General features: G+C 35.0%; 1 protein-coding gene and 1 pseudogene across 1 annotated transcript in view; both read left to right on the top strand.

The window, feature by feature from the left end:
- Nucleotides 1-18,872, top strand: part of GPC5 (glypican 5) — a 771,981-nt gene that overhangs the window by 301,172 nt on the left and 451,937 nt on the right. The gene's annotated exons all lie outside the window — the stretch shown is intronic.
- LOC116485223 lies at nucleotides 2,498-2,618 on the top strand (annotated as a pseudogene).

The raw sequence follows: 18,872 nt of genomic DNA, 5'->3' as shown, positions 1-18,872 counted from the left end.
GCTCGTAGTCTTCCTCCCAGGCTTTGCCCTTCAGTTGTTCTTCAGCTTCCCCCCTCTCCGTATTTTTCTCTTGGCCAGATGTCAGAAAGTTGTGTCCCGTGCAATAGTCATCAGTTATCTCAAAAAACTCCCCCCTGTTCTCTTATCTCCTAGACCCGAGTCTCAAGGTTTACCCTTCAAACCCTCTATCAACATGAACTGCTAGACCATTCTTTTGCAAGATACAAGAGCTATATACACTAACCATTCTGTTTCTCTTGGACTTATGGTTATACAAGGGTATATAAGACAGAAGGTCACATTTCATCATGAGGCCCTAGCATTGTTTCATATTGACACGAATCAGATGAACATATTTCACAAACTGATCGGTTTTAATGCAGAAAGTGCAATGATCTTTGTAATTACAATTCTTTTCCTTGAACATGCTATTTTTTTTTCTACTTCAGCTATTTAAAAAGGAAACAATTTTCTGGGAAAAGAAAGAAAATCATTTCTAAGGAATTCCTTTTTCTGTCACAGCTATCAAGTTACTTGCCAAATACAAATAGGAAGAACAGTTTCATGTTCCTTTTTTGTCATACATAAATGTCAAAATCTTCTAATTATTTATCAATTAATCAAATTGAGCTTACAATTAACAACTAGGAAAAGAGAACCCAAGAACAATAGAAGTAGTACTTACAGGTTAAATTCTCTAGACGTGTTGTTGTTTGAGCTGGGACTTTTACCATCAACCAAATGTGAACTTCTTTTTCCCCTCTTTTTATCATTTTAGTAATGATCAGGTTTACCTATTTTTAACATTTATTGACAGTGTTGTGTTTCTTGTGGACATCATAGAGTGAATCCATGCTCAAAGAGTCAAATTAAATGTTGCTATTACTACATATATTTTACGCATTCCTGCTGGCCTAACTACCATATAGTTTTCTTATAGAATCATAGAGTCATAGAATATCCCAAACTGGAAGGTACACACAAGGAGCATTCATTGAGTCCAACTCCCGGGTCCCCAAAGGACAACCCAAAAAATAAGACCATGTGTCTGAGAACATTGTCCAAGCAATTCTTGAATGCTGGCAGGCTTGGTGCTGTCACCACTTCCCTGGGGAGCCCATTCCAGTGCCTGATCACCCTTTTGGTGAAGAACCCTTTCCTGATATCCAGCCTGAACCTCCCTCATCCCATGCCATTCCCTCAGTCCTGTCACTGTCCCCAGAGAGCAGAGCTCAGCGCCTGACCCTCCGTTCCCCTCGTGAGGGAGCTGCAGGCCCCTCTCAGTCTTCTCTTTTTTGGGCTGAAAAAACCCAGTGACTTCAGCCACTCCACATACATCTTCCATATAATTTCTTAATCATATAGTTTCAGCTTGTACTACATAAAACACAATGAGGATCATGAATTATTAAAATCAAGGCTTCTCAATAGTCTATACAAACAATATTTTTCTCTTTATTTTTGATTATGAAATTACCAGAAAAGAGTTAAATTTCTTGTGCTATACAACAGATTTAGTGGAAGTAGTCCTGATGATTTCACTAGGATCTAGATCAGTGCCACTGGGAATACATGAACATGTGTATTGTGTTTATGTAATATATATCCCAAACTCAATAGGAAGTTTTGTTGAGCATTATACCATCTGTCAGCTCTTATTTATCCATCCAAGTATTACAGGGAAATTACTCTCTTCCATGTCATGACTATGGGGAATTTCTAGTTGTAAAATAAGTAGGATTTTTTAAAGTGAATTTAAACAGAACATCATAGTGCTTTATTTTAAATTACAGGGATTTAATAAACATCCCTTGGTGAACCAGCACAAAATATACATCTGAAAGTTTCCCTTCACATTTACTTTGATGCAATATGAAAACAAAAGTAAACATCATACTTGACTGTAGCCACCGTCACTGTACAGCAGCGTCGCACCCACACATTTTTATGGCATGCTTATGTGAAAAAGTTTGCCCCAGAAAATAAATATCAGTGAGAGCTTTATTTTGGCTGCTGATTGAGATCATTGTAAACATTACAATGACCTCTTCCATGCAGTGTGTTTCTTAAAAGTAATTTCTTGTTCCTGTCTCCAGCAGCCATGCTCTTCCCTCCTGCATTTTTACTTCAGTGATTATTTCTTTACATGCTCTAGATAACGCATTGAGCCTAGACCTTTCCTCTTCTTTCTCTGTCTCTTCTCAGAAACAGTTCTGCTGTAATACTTTTTCTTCTTCCCCTTTGCAACTAGTTCATGCTATCTATTTTTAATTCCCATTGCCAAGAAGCAAGTGAGGGATAAATGTGGTCCAGGTGCTGAAGGGATGAAGAAGAGCATTTGCAAGATAGCATCAGCAATGTGCCCTTTAAGCTGGTTGTCATTCCTCCAAGCACTCACAGAAACCCCCAAAGCCATTTTTCTCACTTTCCTAGCTCCTGGCTAGCAGTGAAGAAACTGCACTCTGCTGTTAAGTGAAGGGTCCATTCAGCTGTGGTTGTCTATGGCCAAACCACCCTGACCATGCCTGATCCCATCTAAATCTCTGCAAGTTAAGCAGGGCTGGGTCCAGTTAGTACTTGGAGGGGTGACCTCCTGGGAATACTGGGTGCTGTAGGTCAGAGTTTTGTTTTAGTGGCCATCTTGGTCATAGTGACCATGAAGCGGTTGAGTTGAAAATTTTTTGTGACAGGGAGAGAAACTGCCACCAAAACTTCAACCCTGGATGTGGGGAGAGCAGACTTCAGACTGCTCAGGGAACTAGTTAGTGCGGTCCACTGGGAAACTGATTTTGAAGGCATCAGCATCCATCGCTGCTGGTCAGTCTTTAAGCATTGCCTCCTAAAAGCACAGTATCAGGCAATTCCAAAGATGGTGAAGGGCCTAGAAGGGAAGAAGTATGAGGAGTGGTGGCTAAGGTCTTGGTCTGTTCATCCTGGAAAAGAGGAGGCTGAAGGGAGGCCTCCTTGTGGTCTACAGATTCCTCAAGAAGGGGAGTGGAGGGGCAGGCGCTGATCTGTTCTCTTAAGTGACCAGCAATAAGCACCCGTGGGAACGGTGTCAAGCTGCAAAAGGAGAAGTTCAGGCTGGATATCAGGAAAAGGTTCTTCACTGAGAGGGTGGTCGCATACTGGAAAAGGCTCCACAGGGAAGTAGTCACAGCACCAAGCCTGTTGGGGTTTAAGAAGTTTGGACTGTACACTTGGTCTTATGGTGTGAATTTTTGGGTAGACCTGTGTGGTGCCAGGAGTTGGACTCAATGATTCCTGTGGGTCCCTTCCAATTCGGGATATTCTATGATTCTATAATAATTGCCTTTGACTGGCATACTTTCATTCTTTATACTTTGTCGGATAGTGGGATTTGTGGCACACAGATCAAACACACCTTGAAGAAAGTTTCAGCTTTATTAGGGCACACAGATAAATCATACCATAAAACTTGATATGGTTATCCTGGATCAGATCAAAGGTCTGTGAAGTCCAATATCCCATCTCTAACATTAGCTAGAACAGATGACCAAAGGAAGAGAGAGAAAAAAGGAAAATATATTCATTTAATGCTCATTTTACTACAGTGTGGTTTCTGTATTTTCAATAACCATTAATTTACATTAACAGGTTGAGTCTCCAATTCATAAAGGGATCTGGGGATTTTGGTTGACTACAAATTGAATGAGTCAGAAGTGTGCCCTGGCAGCCAAAAGGGCTATCTCTATCCTGAGCTGCATCAAGCATAGCATTGCTGCTAGCAGGTCGAGGGAAGGGACTGTCCCACTCTGCTCTGCACTGGTGCAGCCTTGAGTACTGTGTGCAGTTTTAGGTGCCCTGATATAAGAAAGGCATAAAAGTATTACAGTATGTCCAAAGGAGGGCTACAAAGGTGGTGAAGGGGCTGCAAGGCAAGACGGTTGAGGAGCATCTGAAGTCACTTGGTTTGTTCAACCTAGAGAAGAAGAGGCTTAGGGAAGACCTCATGGCAGCCTACAGCTTCCTCATGAGGGGGAGTGGATGTGCAAGCACTGATCTCCCTGGTAAACAGAAAGAGGACTCAAGGGAATGGCATGAATCTTCATCAGGGAGGTTCAGGTTGAATATTAGGAAAAGGTCCTTCACCAAGAGGGTGGTCAGGCACTCGAACAGGCTCCCCAGGGAAAAGGATCACAGCATGAAGTCTTCCAGCGTTCAAGAAGTGTTTGGGCAATGCTCTCAGCAACATGGTTTTATTTTTGAGTGGTCCTGTGTGGAGCTGGAGTTGGACTCTATGATTTTTGTGTGTCCCTTCCAACTTGAGATATTATATGATTTAAAAAATATATATATTTTATTTTTTAATAGGAGTGACCAGAACTGTACATAGAACTAAATATTTGTGTGACTTATGAATTTTGAAATGCTGAAGTGTTCTCTAGGGCTTCCTGTATTGTTTCATGATTCTTTCCTAATAATTTCTAGCATATGTTTTCTCTTTTTGATTGATCTGCTATTTTGATGGAATTGGTTGTCATAAGGCTAATATTCTAAATTGGAGAAAAAAAAATCAAAACCTATTGTTGTCTTAGATATTAAGGATATTAAGTTGGAATTCTTTTTTTTTTTTTTTTTCAACCATATGAACCATTTTTTATTTGTCCCCATTAAATGACACCACCCATTCTCTCAGCAAATCACTTATAAGATACTTGCACAGATGATCATAGTTGAACCTTGACCTTATTAATCTGAGTAACTTTGTAACATAAAATATCCTTCAGACTTCACTGCCAGTTTCTTTTTCAAGGCATGGATTAATGAAGACATTGAAAATCATAATTTTAATTTAGGTTGGTTGTAAAGGTCCTTCTGAGGTCACTTCCTTCAACAGCCTCCTGAAAGCATGTTTAGGTTCAGTGTAACATCCAGTGGAGTCTTGAACTCCTTCAAGGATGGAGACACCCACCTCACTACAACCTACTTTAAGGTAGTTGTAGAAAGCAATAAATAGATATATATATGTAATATGTATAATTTGTATAATATGTATAATTGCATAATATATTTACTATGTATAATAATACTATATATAATATAGTATTATTAATAATATATATATCACAGAATCATAGAATGGCTTGGGTTGGAAGCGACCTTAAAGATAATCAGGTTCCAACCCTCCTTGCCATGGGCAGGGATTCCACCCACTAGATCAGGCTGCCCAGGGCCTCCAACACCTGGCCGTGAACTCCTGCAGGAATGAGGCATTCGCAGCTTCTCTGGGCAACCAGTTCCAGTGCCTCAACACCTTCTGAGTGAAGAACTTCATCCTAATATCTAATATACGCCTACCCTCTTTTAGATTAAAATCATTCCCACTTGTCCTATTACTATCTCACTGATGGTTTGTTCTCCATCTTTTTTATCAGCCCCCTTTAAGTATTGAAAAGCTGCAATAAGGTTACACTCTTCTCTTCTTCTTCTCTTGTTTAGGCTAAACTGCCCAACAGCTTTTCTTCATAGGAGATTTGTTAATATATATTATATATTATACAGCTATCCACTCATTTAGCTGTGTTTTGTAGCTTCTGTTGGCTGAAGAAAAATCAGGATTACTGGCTTCAAATTCTAAGATACTGCAGAGTGTTTTCTTCTTCTTCTTTTCTTCTCTATCTCTATTTATTTATTTATTTATTTTTAAACACAGATATCGTATTTGCTATTCCCAGTCCTCAGATACAAAGGCTATTGTAAGTAACAGATGAGATAACGTTATTGTTGTTGGTTCAACGATATTATCTTTGAAGTCTTTTAGATCTCTTATGTAAATACCATCTTGTGTTGGCAGTTTATTTTTATGCCTTAAAAGTATCTTTTTTTTTTCCACCGATTACAAAACCAATTTTGATATGTAGCTGAGATGTAGGTATATACAGATCAATACATCCTATTGTTTTTAATACACTTTCCTATATAATGTAAATACAAACTACTGCTATACGCAAAGTACAGTTTCAGCTGTGTAATTGTGAATGTGCCTTTTTCAAAACTGTTTAGAAATCATCTTTAACACAGTTGCACAATTTAGTGAATGCAATTTAAACAGTAGATGGTGAGATATTTCAATACTAACATAATAATGGACTTTGTAGAGATTCACATTTACCATTTACTGTAGTAAAAAAATACTGCAATCCAGAAATACTTCACTACTTCAATATGCCCAGAGAAAGTGTGTTTGTATAAAAGGGGTGAAATAGATTTTTTTTTCCTTTATTTTTTAAGATGTTGCCTGATGTAACTTTAGCTTATGATTTTCTATTGATTTTTACAGCAATATTCTTCAGTAATAATGCTTTATATTATATCAAGACTAACAATCTATATTAAATGAACACATCATAAACATATCAAATATGGAAAAGAACAATTAATAGCTTATAAAGAAACAGGTTTAAGCTGAATTCTGGAGAAACAAGATATAACTCTATTTTTGCTCTCCACATGATAATCACTATCTAATATAAAGCAGTTGGTTTTTACATGACCAGAAGAGAGTGTCCGTTGTTGACACTTTAAGGACTGTGAGAATGAAAAACAAACAAACAAAAAAAGTGACAGAAACCCTGCTGGTGAACGGTACAGTAGATCATTGTATTCAGTATAATATTTTGATTCTCATCCTGATACTCAGGAGTTTTCTGCAATGGAAAGATTTATAATAACTCTAATCTATGATTTTTATTTAAAAAGCCAAATGAGAACAAAGGAAACATATCAAAATGGTATTTAGATGTTCCTTGGAGAAATATATGACTCTATAAAGCTTGACTAAGATCAGTTTGGTATAATTTATAGTTGTTTAATGGCCTACCAATATTATTTTATTTTATTATTATTATTAGCTTTATTACTGACAATATAAAAGGGAGAAGAAGTAAAACTTAGACTTACTTTCTAGCCCTTTGTGCCTGTATGGGAGTTAAGACACATAATGTAAACCTTACATTTCTGATGTGTAAACATCTCTCATGTGTTCTATAAGGTCTATCAGACCTTACGTATCAGTAAGGTCAAAACGGAAGATGGATGGGGAAAAAAAGTGGAATGGGTTGGAGGAATTGGCCAGCATTTTATTTGCATACAATAAGCAATAATATAGCCTTTACCATTAAATAAATTAACATTTCAAATGAGAGAATCGTGGTTAGTTTTAACTCATTTAAACAGTAGATTCAGAAATGACAGCTGTACAACCCCTCCCTTCAGTATGCTAATTGGTAAAGTGCAGTAGTCATTCTTGTTCTAGCTAATAAATATTTGTGAATACATGTGAAGAATAAGCTTCAGCTACAGAAGTTGAAAGTACCCCTAACAGTTATACCTGATCATTACAACACCATTTGGAGAAACATGGATTTAAAGCTTTAAGGTTAAAAAAATTAAAAACAAAATAAACAAACGAAAAAACGAGCCAATGTATTACAAATGCTGGAGGACATCTTTAATCACTTAACTTTTGGATTTAGGATAGATATGGGCAATGAGTTTCATACAATCATCCTGTACTAACAATATACTCTGAATGAAAAGGGCACTTTGTGGTTTGTGAAGTAAAGTACTTTAACAGTACCCAGCTAAAAGCTTTGGGTTAAAACATTCGAGTAGGAAAGAAATGCTGGGACCCTTGAATATGTCTTTGTTCAGAGACAGGACTGAAGATGAGCAAGGATGTTGATTGACTTAGAGGGTTTTAAGCTAAGCAATTATTTTTTCTGGTGTTGAAAATATAGAAGAGTAATCTTATATTATGGGGCTATCTTCTTGGCTATGTTATGGACTCTCATTTTAACTTCAGTAAGATGATTATAATACATATACATGCAGTAAGAAACTGAATTAATTCAGTGTGACAGACTTAATTCTATTTGACTTTGCAACTGTAACATTTATAAATTTTAACTTTTAAATAAGGTTATATACAACAGTAGTTATGCAAGAGCAGGTAAAATATCTGACTGCTAACTCCAGAGAAGTGCTCAGTAGTAAAATGCTAATTTATAAATGTGAAATATTTATTAAAATTTGCAATGAATTATAGAATCATAGAATTATTTAGGTTGGAAAAGATGTCTAAGATCTTCTGGTCTAACCTTTAACCTAGCACAGGTAAGCTCATTGCATCCCTAAGCAAGCCTCATATCCCTTAGCTCTACATCTACACATTTTTGAAGAACTCCAGGGACGGTGACTCACTTGCTTCCCTGAGTAGCCTGTTCCAATACTTCTCAACCCCTTCAGTAATGATTTTTTTTTACTAATAGCCAACATAAACTTCCCCTGGTGCAACTTGAGGTCAATTAAAACAAAGTTCATAGGTAGGAATGTCATAATCTATGTAATAATGCAAATGTTGTTCTGTACTTGTAAGCACAGTCAAAAAAAAAAAAAAGAAATTTGCTGGAAATTAGAAGTGAATACTTAAACCTAATGTAAGATATTGTAAGATACAAATTTTAAGCAGTAATCAAACTGATCAACAAGTTGCCAAAACGCATATAAGATCTCAGGCAAAGTCATGATGAATATGTATCTTTTTTTTTTTTTTTTTTTTTTTTTTTTAATTCACCCCCCCCACCATTTCAGCTTAATGTTAACATCAATGAGAAATCTACTTTAGTGCCAATTATAATAATAAATCTTTGTGGTTCCTTCTGGGTATAAGTTACCTGAATTTTTAGCATATACAGAATTAATAACTTATATGATTAAGAGATAAACTTTAGGATGCAATAGAAGCTATAATCCTATTTATCCTATATGTAAACTTTTCAGTCAAAATACAGAATTCATATTACCTAAAGTGAAGAGAAAAGAAAACGGAATTTTAGGCGTAAGAAACTGTTGCTAAGTATTTACAGGATACGGAGCCAGTCTTGAAAAAATAACCAATTGGCAAGAGTGATGCATCATTCTCCTAGTGTATTCCTGAGGAGTGTGGAAATTTGCTACAAAAAAGAAAGCTAAGAAGTATTAATTCCTGTATCAAGAATAGCCTAAAAATGTCTTTGTTTATGTATGTTGCCACAACAGATTTACTGTTCTCTGCAAATGTATTAGAAAACACAAGCTTCACTTGAAAGTGTTGACAGAACTTATACGGAGACCCAGAAATGACTATTTTATATATATATATATATATATATATATATATATATATTTTTTTTTTTTTTTCCATACTTAGTGTGAAGCAGTTCTTATTCTATATAAAGCCAAAGCCAGTTCTTGGAGGCCATCATAGTGGAATAAAAAGGCTGACAAATTCAGTATATTTTACACTGTGGAATGATATGGTGCATACTGATAGGGGTGCCCTTGGCAAGTGTATATTGTGTCTCAGATATTAGACTACTGGAATGCCATCCTCATTCCATCCACAGATTCATTTTGTTTTAATTTGGTCTCATCTCACTAATAAAAAGTTATTGTTTTAATGGGCTGAGCCTATCTATTACAAGTATAAAACGTATTACAGAGTAGTAAGTGGATTTAAAGTATAATTAACTTTAAATGGATTTGATATTTAAGACAACTTTAAATTCAGATTACATTTTACAAATAGCATGACTAGCCGCCATTGATTTTAGCAGTGGAAAGCATCCTGTTTTCAACGTTTTTTTACTCCTTAATTTTGAGGTAATATCACATTAGACTGTAGAACTCTATTTCATCTCCTTGCTCAGTGAAACCCTTCGAGTTGCATCAGAACTGAATATGATGCAAATAATTTAATGGAAATGGATTTACGTGCTAACAAAGTCACAGTATCATAATAATCATGTGACAGAGACATCATTGTCTACGAATGAATATGCAGCACTGCATACAGTAAACACAAACTAAAGTGCAGTAAGCTGTAGTAAAGCACATTCGGTTAAAATGTTCTCCCCAGGGACTTCAATCAATCAGCTCTAATCTCAAAATAAGTTCTTTTCCAAACAACATGACTGTCTGTGTGTACAAAATGTTTTCTGAAGTGATGATTGAGGATGGTTCCTCAATGGATGGATTGATGCAGGATGGTTCCTGTAATTGCCTCATTGTTCAGCCTGTGTCACAGAATTATGCTAATCATGCATGATAGGCACATCTGCATATCCAGTGCACAACACTTCTTGGTACTTCATTCTTTCATTTGACATATGGCACTGAATATATTTCTGTGCTGGCACTATTAGAGCTGTTCAGGTAACAGGCCAGCAAAGTATTGCATAAAGGCCAATTGTTGAATTTATTTATTTTTTTTATGAAAAAAAAAATAAAAAATATATATATATATTATTTGGAATAAAACAATGACCAGAAGACACTGCTGAAATGATAATATATTTGTTTGGGTTTACGGCCAGAATGGTCCTTTGGGGATGCTGTTTTATATCAGTCTGTCCCTCTACTGACTTCGGTCAATTTTTCTCAGAAAAGGAAGTTATATAAGTAATAGCTCGATGTGCTTCAAGAATTCTTAGTTACCATAACAGTATCCAGGGAATTAATTTGGGGGACTATAAATCCAAAAATTTTTAGCTTCTGAAGTTGATGCTGGGTTGAGCTGACTCCAGATAGCCCCAGAATTTATCAGAACATAAGCGTACCATGTATCCATTTATTCCCTCAGCCCTGAGAAGTGGAGTGTGTCATGCTTGCTTTTTTGTTCCCCTTCATATCATTCTCTGCATCAAGGCACTGTAGAGTCCAGGCTATATACACTACTGGAGAACAAAATGTAAAGAAGGACGGGGTGAAGGCCTACCGACTGTTTTGTTTCTCTGAGTAATTGAGGGAAATAGTCCACAGTATTTGTAAGTGGCCTGGATTATTCATAGTATCTTCCTGTGAATGTCGTTTGGAAATTCTGGTCTTTAGTGCTTAAGGAACAGATATAAGTCAACGAACTGGTCACATTTTTTCAGGATAGACTTAGTTCAGATATAAGTGGGTAGAGCAGTAAAACTTTATGGCTGGGTCTAGGGCAGGTCATATTTGAACAGCAGAGCAGCAAGTATTTACAAACTATAAGGCCCTCACCCCCTATTTTTGACAGTAAGCAGTTTTTGATCCATTCTTGTCTTAAATTTCTGAGCAAGAGTAAAGTAGGATTCTTCTCCACTAACTTTATCGACTCATTTTGTGACATTGAATCTTATGTTTTAAGTTGAGGACTTAAAGTTAGTTGTTACGTACTCTGCTTTGGAATAATATGTCTGTGTATCTTTTGCTTCCGTTGGTCCACACAGATCCAAGTGTGGCTATGTTGTTCAACACTTAGGCAATTGGAGCTTGAAATCCAATATTATTATTAATAATTGTTCATGAAGAATAATGCATGTTAGGCAATGATGATAGAGGAAACATATATTTTCATCAGTTATTTCACTAACTTAATGAAATTATCCCTCAGCTGCACTTGAAATGCTCTGTTAGCATTCCAGCTCACTTCAATATCTGATTTATTAGCTACCACTTTTTGACCACAACCTAAAAATTCCTTATCAGATTTTTTTTTTTCCTTTCTTTCTATTGCACGCCCTTCCCCTTCCTTCTTCCCCAAGTCCCTCCCAAAATGTTGCTATTGGGATTTCTAATCTTGTGTCTGGGTATCTGTTCTGGGTCCTATTTACTAATTCTTAGTTTGCTGTGATATTTTAACTTTTGAAAAAAAAAAAAAAAAAGTGAACACGAATCATTTAATGTGTTAATTTTAATTACAGCAATTTAACTTTATAAAGATAAATTGAGTAGTACTGACCAATGAAGTACCAGAAATTCAGTTTAGCTGCTCTCTTCTGAAGGATATCAACATATTAACATATATTTAGACTTTAAAAGCTGGATTACTTTAAACATATATACATACACAGTATACCTGTTTAGCCTTGCTATCACTCAGAAAATGTAATTTCTGCAAAACCAGTTCATTTCTTGTAACTGTCTCACATTTGTGTGCACTCTGTTTTCCTTTCCAAAACAATAAGAAAGGCAAGGCCTCTTCTCCTCTCTAGTTGTTAATGGGTTTGTGGTTGTGGTCAACTATAATCAATAAACAAATGTGTTTAAGTCTCTTTTTTGCCCTTTCACGTCCAGGCTCCCTGCTATCCCTCACCTGAAATCAATGATACATATCTCATTGACTGAATTTAAAAGGGAAAAGATCTAGCTGCCTATTAACAAAATGTAGCGTATCCAAACAAGATGGGGGTGAATGAATTGTTTAAAGGGACACTATCCCAAAGAAAACCCTTTGTTTTTCTGTAAGATTTTTAAAAGAAAAAAAAATATTGTCATAGTTCTATGTCTATATTTTAAATTCAAATTGCAATTATTTTTTCTATACTGCTAAATTAAGAAATAACATTTCTGAGGGAAAAAATATTTTACTGCTCTTACCCAAAATACGATTTGAGCTCACTGAAATTTGCTAAGTTTTTCACATTGTCTTTAATGGTCTCAGATCCATCAAACTTGTGGAGTTTTCAGAGATTAAAAACCTTGTAAATACCACAAAGGCTGTACAGAGGAAAAAGGTAATGCATTTAAAATATCAGTCTTGAGTTCCATAATTTAAGACAGTCACAGCTAAACACTCTGTAAGCCATAGTACATCTAGTTATTTTCAGTCAGGTGTACATAAAATCAGAAAGCAATGACATGATTAATTAGCATCTTCACTGTTTGGCTAACCATTGAGGTTAGTCTTGCATGCATATTTCTTATCTTAATAGTTTTAAGATGAATTAATAAATACTATATTCATTGAAATATTCATATTATTTTCATACTTGAAAAATAAAATTGTAACATTTATTTTGAATGTCTTCCGTTTTGTTTTGTATGAGTCAGCAGTCCAAGTTCTTTTAATTGAGTCTTAATATTTTAAAAAGACTTAAAGATCTGAGTTCTTTTCAGATATTCTAATTATGACAGAGTGCTGTTAACAGGACTATTTTGTTATATGTATTATTTTCACTGCCCTTTTTTGTGCCTGATAGCTTTGGAAAAACTACTATGGGGACTTGACAAAAGAAGACAAGCGAGGGCTGGTGAAGTGAACTAGAAAGAAAATTTGGAATATGGTGATAGAGTCACTAGTATATTAGTTAACTGCTTTATAAATCTAACATAAGTGAACATAGCCATCTAACTGTTTATTAAAATACAATATTCCTAAGAATAGACTTTAATGCTCTAGCTTCTGACCTGGACTCCTAATGAACACAGTACTAACAAGATCAAAGTTTCAAACTATATCTTAATCTTCGCTTCACCTAGGATGCTAAAAAACACACTGTCAAATACAATGTGGTAACCAGAGGACTAGGTTTTACACGGAATTTTCCTCCTTTGCTTTTTGCCATTAATTATAATAATAAATACTTGTAGATTCTTTTTTCCTGTTACATAAATATCATAGTGAGATATTTATAAACACCTAGTAGAAATGTATCTGTCAACATGGAATTTTGAAATGATTGAACTCTATTTAGTAATTCTGTAACACTTGCTAAATCACAGAATTAACTATTATTAATTTCTATACTCAAAGCATCTAATGGTAAACATTATGGATTACACAGAATACAAACTAATGTAAACTATACTTTCGGTGGGATTTACATCCTATAACTTAAAATATCTAAAAATCAAAACCTAGAAGCTGGTAACACTCAGCTTCTTTTATAACAAATGGTAGAAATAGGAAACAGCGAAGTTATGTTCAGAGAGTGGTGGGACATCTATCTTAAAGAGAGTTAGGTAAGTTAGGGAGAATGTGATAATATTGTCATCCACATATGATTTATTTATTTATTTTTAAGCAAGGTTTGGTAATTTCAAAAGCAAAAAAGAAAATGTAGGCGTGAAGCATTAGAGTCATTAACTAGAAAAGGTTTGAAGGGTTTGTTGCCATGAGATATTATAGTCTTTACTTGTATTTTGTGACAAGTCTTTGTTTACTTATTTTAAGACCACTTGCCAAGTGAAAGCCACTTGCCTTAAAAACAGCTTCAGACTAATGCTGAAAGGTGAATGGATAGGCTTTATGTGATAGACTTTAGTTCCTGCCTGCAGGATTTTCTATTTCTCTGCTTAAATGAATAAATAAGATGCTTGAGAAAGCTGACAATTAATAGGTTCTTAAAGAAACGAATGAACAACTAAGTGATACAGAGTTAACAATGCGTTATGATTAATATCCACCTTTGTGATTCTTGCTGTTGATTTTAAGGTACTGAGTAGTATAGTACATGGAAAGAATTCCATCTTCTTTAATCTGTCTTCATACTAAAGAAATACTGCAGGCAGATAGAAAACAGATGAGGAGCTAGACAAAATAATCTGCAGATTGCAAAAAATCTGCAAAAATGGTAAGAATCACTAATTACATAAAGTAATTTAAGTGAGTTTGAAGTGAAACTGAGACCAGGCACTTGTATCTTTACCTGTATTCCCTAATGGCCTGATATACTAGGAATGCTAAAAATACACCTAACAAACAAAAGAAAATGCAACAAAAAAATAAACACAGCTTTTCCCATCATTTACTTTAAATGATGAAGGGATTTGTCCATACTATCATGTGTACATATTATCTGTGTACATCTTCTTGATGTACTACTTAGTAAGTTATTAAACCATCTTAAAAATATATCTAGATGTTTCAGGTCTAGAAGGTGTTATTATGAGTTCTCATGGCAAATCAGCAACTTACAACTCCTTCTACATTTGAAGATGGTGGTTCTGACTTGTGTGTGTGCAGCCCCAGGCTATGTTCATGGATATATAAAAATAAACAAATAAAACAAAACAAAGCAACAACAACAACAAACAATATATTTAAACTGCACAATTTGATGCATTTTTTGAGCAGAAAAATACCATGCATAGAATGTGGAAAGCATTGAAGAGCCTGTAGATGGATAAGAATAAAGGTCTATAGGGCATTTAGTTACCAAGCCAAGGCTAATTCCAGGTCCTGGAGTGAGTTGTAGTCAGTCCACCGTAGAGGAGTCTAACAAAGAGTAGAATGCAAGCAGCCTGCACCAAATGAACTGCAAAAAAAGAGATCCTCCTGTGGATATTGCAAGGAAAATACAAGTGGAGCCAAAGAGTCTAAAAATCAGCACAAACCAAGAGCAAAGTTAATATGTATTTAAGCAAAACAGGTTTAAGAAAGATTTCCTGAAGTTCTGCTAAGACAATACTTCAGTGATTTCAGACTGCCTTTAATGATCCTGACAAGAAGAGCAGGGATTTACTTCTCTCACATTATGCAGTGGACATGCCTAAAGAGAATTTACAAGGCTTGTAAATGTAAGTACTATTCTTTATTAGTAAATGAGTTGAAGAGCTGGACTTGTTTTTTATTCAGTCTTAACAAGAGTTTGTAAAAGATGTGCCACTCACACATGTTGGAACTCATTCACTCCTTGACACCTTACCTTTTTCTTCTAAAACTTCCTAAGTAGAACACTGAGGTGCAGACTGTAGAGGAGGCAACTAGACTGTGCTGTGAAAAACAAGGTTGTGTTTTTGCAATAGAAGGTGTTTTTGCAGTGGAAAAATCCACTAACCTTGCGTATTCAAAAGTGATTGTGTAGCATAGCAGTGGGGAGTATGTTAAGCAGATAAGGGGAAGGTCTCACTGTTCCAAAATAAGGAGGATAGTTAAGAAAAACAGGATGGGCGGTACGAAATCAGTAAAAACAAAAATCATGGGCCCTCTAGTCATGAGAGAAGACTGGAAAAGAAAGGAAAAGGAGAAATTAGCGGTTGGTCAAATTAAATTGTACATACAGAAGTGTGTCGAGTAGGTTGTGAACCTTTAGTACTCAATGAGGAAACAGGGGAGAAATAAGGATTTGGGTAATGGGGAATATAAGGTTACGATAAACTTTTACTAAGGTTACGATAAACTTTTACTGTGCGCTCGTGTTTGCAGGATGCCCCCCATTGCAATAGTAAATAAAATAGCTTCACAGAAGGTCCTGTCTGAAGAAAATTATTGAGATTTTTCTCACAGTGCCACAACTTTATATAGTGTTCAGTAGACATGTTTATTTTGCTAATCATTTCATGAAAGGTTGTGAAAGTAATATCTACATTTCATCTTAAAAAAAGAAAATAAAAAAAATCCATATACACAGTATGAACAAGGCTTGTTCAAAGAAGGCAAATCTTATAAATGAAATAGAGATTTAGTACATACTTTTATGAGACTAGAGGTCTGTGAGATCTATGTGAGTGGGGGTTGGAAAAAACAAACAAACAAAACAAGGAAACTCAACATTCTTCTAAATCTGGATTTAGAAGAATCCTGAAGAGAAGGAAAATAGAACCTTAATTTTCCTCCACTGATTTAGCTGAAGAGAACCACTGCTTGTTGAATCAGCATACCTTTATTTCTCTTGAGTTAATAGTCATTCCTATTATCTTTTTTAAGAGCTTTAGTTCCTGTATTTCATCTCTTGAAAATTGGAACTAGATCAGCATGTAATTGCTACAAGCGAGGGTAGAATTTTTGTGTAAATTGTGATTTTCATATCATTCCCCAAAGGAAGAAGACAAACAAACAAACAAACCAAAAACCTCCCTTGTCAAATGCTCCAACACATTTAATCAGTTCTACAGCATTCCTCTAGGGTAACGTTTGGAACAACAGCTATGTATGTATACATAAGGTATACCTGCATGTTTTGAGTATTCAGTTTTGTCCACCTTGTTGTCTACACCTCTTTTTGTTCTAGCCGAACTCTAAGTTAGTCAGCTACTTAATTATGAACAGGAAGGTTCTGACCTGCATGCTCAACCTTCATTCCCTGTTCTTGCTTCACCTGGTTCTGAACAGGGAATTCATATAACAGGTGCAGTACTAGCTCTTTAGTAAGGAAATCAAGTCTGGCCTTTTACAAAGCAGTCTTAAAATTTTGTGTTTCTAGCAGCAAATAGATAAACTACATCTGTCATGTTTATACAGTAGTAGTTTATGAAAGCAAATAGGAAAAAGATGGAAACAGAAGCCAAGAACACCTTTCCTTCCTAAAAGGAAGTAAAAAAAGCTCAGTGTGATTATCACAGAATCACAGAATCACAGAATTTCTAGGTTGGAAGAGACCTCATGATCATTGAGTCCAACCTCTGACCTAAGGCTAACAGTCCACACTAAACCATATCCCTAAGCTCTACATCTAAACATTATCACCAAACATTCCCCTCCACCCCCCCAATCTTGACAGACAGCTAAAACACATTCCTGCCTGAGAGATCAGCATAAACATGTAACGGTATGTTGCTTTGTTTGAATAGAGTATTCATGATTTTAACATGACAAAAGGATGTCCCTGATTTAGTCTAACACTCTTCTAATGTAATGCAAGACAGAAATAAATGACAGGTTGGTTGCTAAATGCCTTTAAAACATGAATGCTTTATTCGATGGAAATCTTATTTTATTGTTAATTTTCTTTGTTCTGAATGATGATTATTCATATGAATATATGCACCCATATAAATGATCATATATGCATAAAAACAAAAATGCATATCAGAATATACACATGTATAAATCTTGTCCATGAAGACATATATATAAGCCATGTTAAATTGGCAAAGATTTTATTGCCATCTGTTAAGTATTTATAGACTGTAACCCATGTAATTTTTTTCTTCTTTTTCATGAGATTGATGTAACAGACCCACAGTTGCCTTAGACAACCAATTTTCCGTTTTAAAAATACTGAGGAGAGCTTGTTTAAATTCCCTAGACCCTACACTGTAACCTGAAATTTGTTAAAGAATCTTCATCATTCATCCAAACTGCAATTTGATCCATTATTTCAATGTTATTTCCTACAAGTTACTCTGATTAGTTTGCATGTATATTCTGACTTACCTACTACAACTTTTTCAATTTATGTTGTGGTGAAATTCAGTGTCCATATTTTATCATTTAAAAATAAACTGTATTTTAAATATTTAACAGCTGTCATTTAAAAACATTTTATTTAGTGATGGGATAGGAGGTATTTTTTTTATCACTAACAGCAGAATATTTCACCTCTCTTTGTTCCAAACATAGAAGTATTCTTATACTCGTTTGGTATGCTTCATTATGATTTATTGATGAATTTGCCATCTGCATCAATGTTAGGTCATATGTCAGTGCTAGAGTATATATACATATATATATATAGATATATATTTTTTTTTGTTCCAGACAAAGTGTCATACTTATTAGCCTTAATATCTGCCTTAGAAGTTTCATGAATATATTTAGATTCTTTTATCAATTATTTTTATTTCCTCATTGTCAAAGACTACACATGCCTGTCAGCTTCTCTATTTTTCCATTGGTGATATATGTTGTTGGCAGTTCCTTGTCATTAAGTTAAATCTGGAAAAGCATTGTATAGTGTATTTCTCTGGTCATGTTTTCCCTACAGAAGTCTTGGAGAGCAAATATTTGTTTTGATCTCACTCTGATTTTGATAACTCTTACCAGGCTTTCACAAAAGCAATGTATTGGAATGTATTTGTGCGGTGAATAGAATAGTTGGAAGTAGGATCAATGTGGAAAATTGTGGATTTAAACAGCGCTGTAGCAGTTCATCTTCTCCTGCCTACTAGCTATCACTATTCCACATTTCTATAACTTCCTTTCAATTGTGATTGCTTTTTTTTTTTTTTTTTTTTTCTTTTTCATAGAAACAGGTAAAATAAAATCAAACCAAAATTAGTCATGGTCTAATAACCAATATTAATTTTAAATTCTACTTCCAATATAGACTAATGAGTACATTCCCAACTAATTTCCATACTAATAATCCATACACAGTTTTAATGAGAGAACA

The sequence above is a fragment of the Aythya fuligula genome, chromosome 1, assembly GCF_009819795.1.
Source record: "Aythya fuligula isolate bAytFul2 chromosome 1, bAytFul2.pri, whole genome shotgun sequence".
In the NCBI taxonomy this organism is placed as follows: domain Eukaryota; kingdom Metazoa; phylum Chordata; class Aves; order Anseriformes; family Anatidae; genus Aythya; species Aythya fuligula.
The sequence above is the reverse complement of the archived record's forward strand: the minus strand, read 5'-3'. Positions and strand labels throughout refer to the sequence as shown.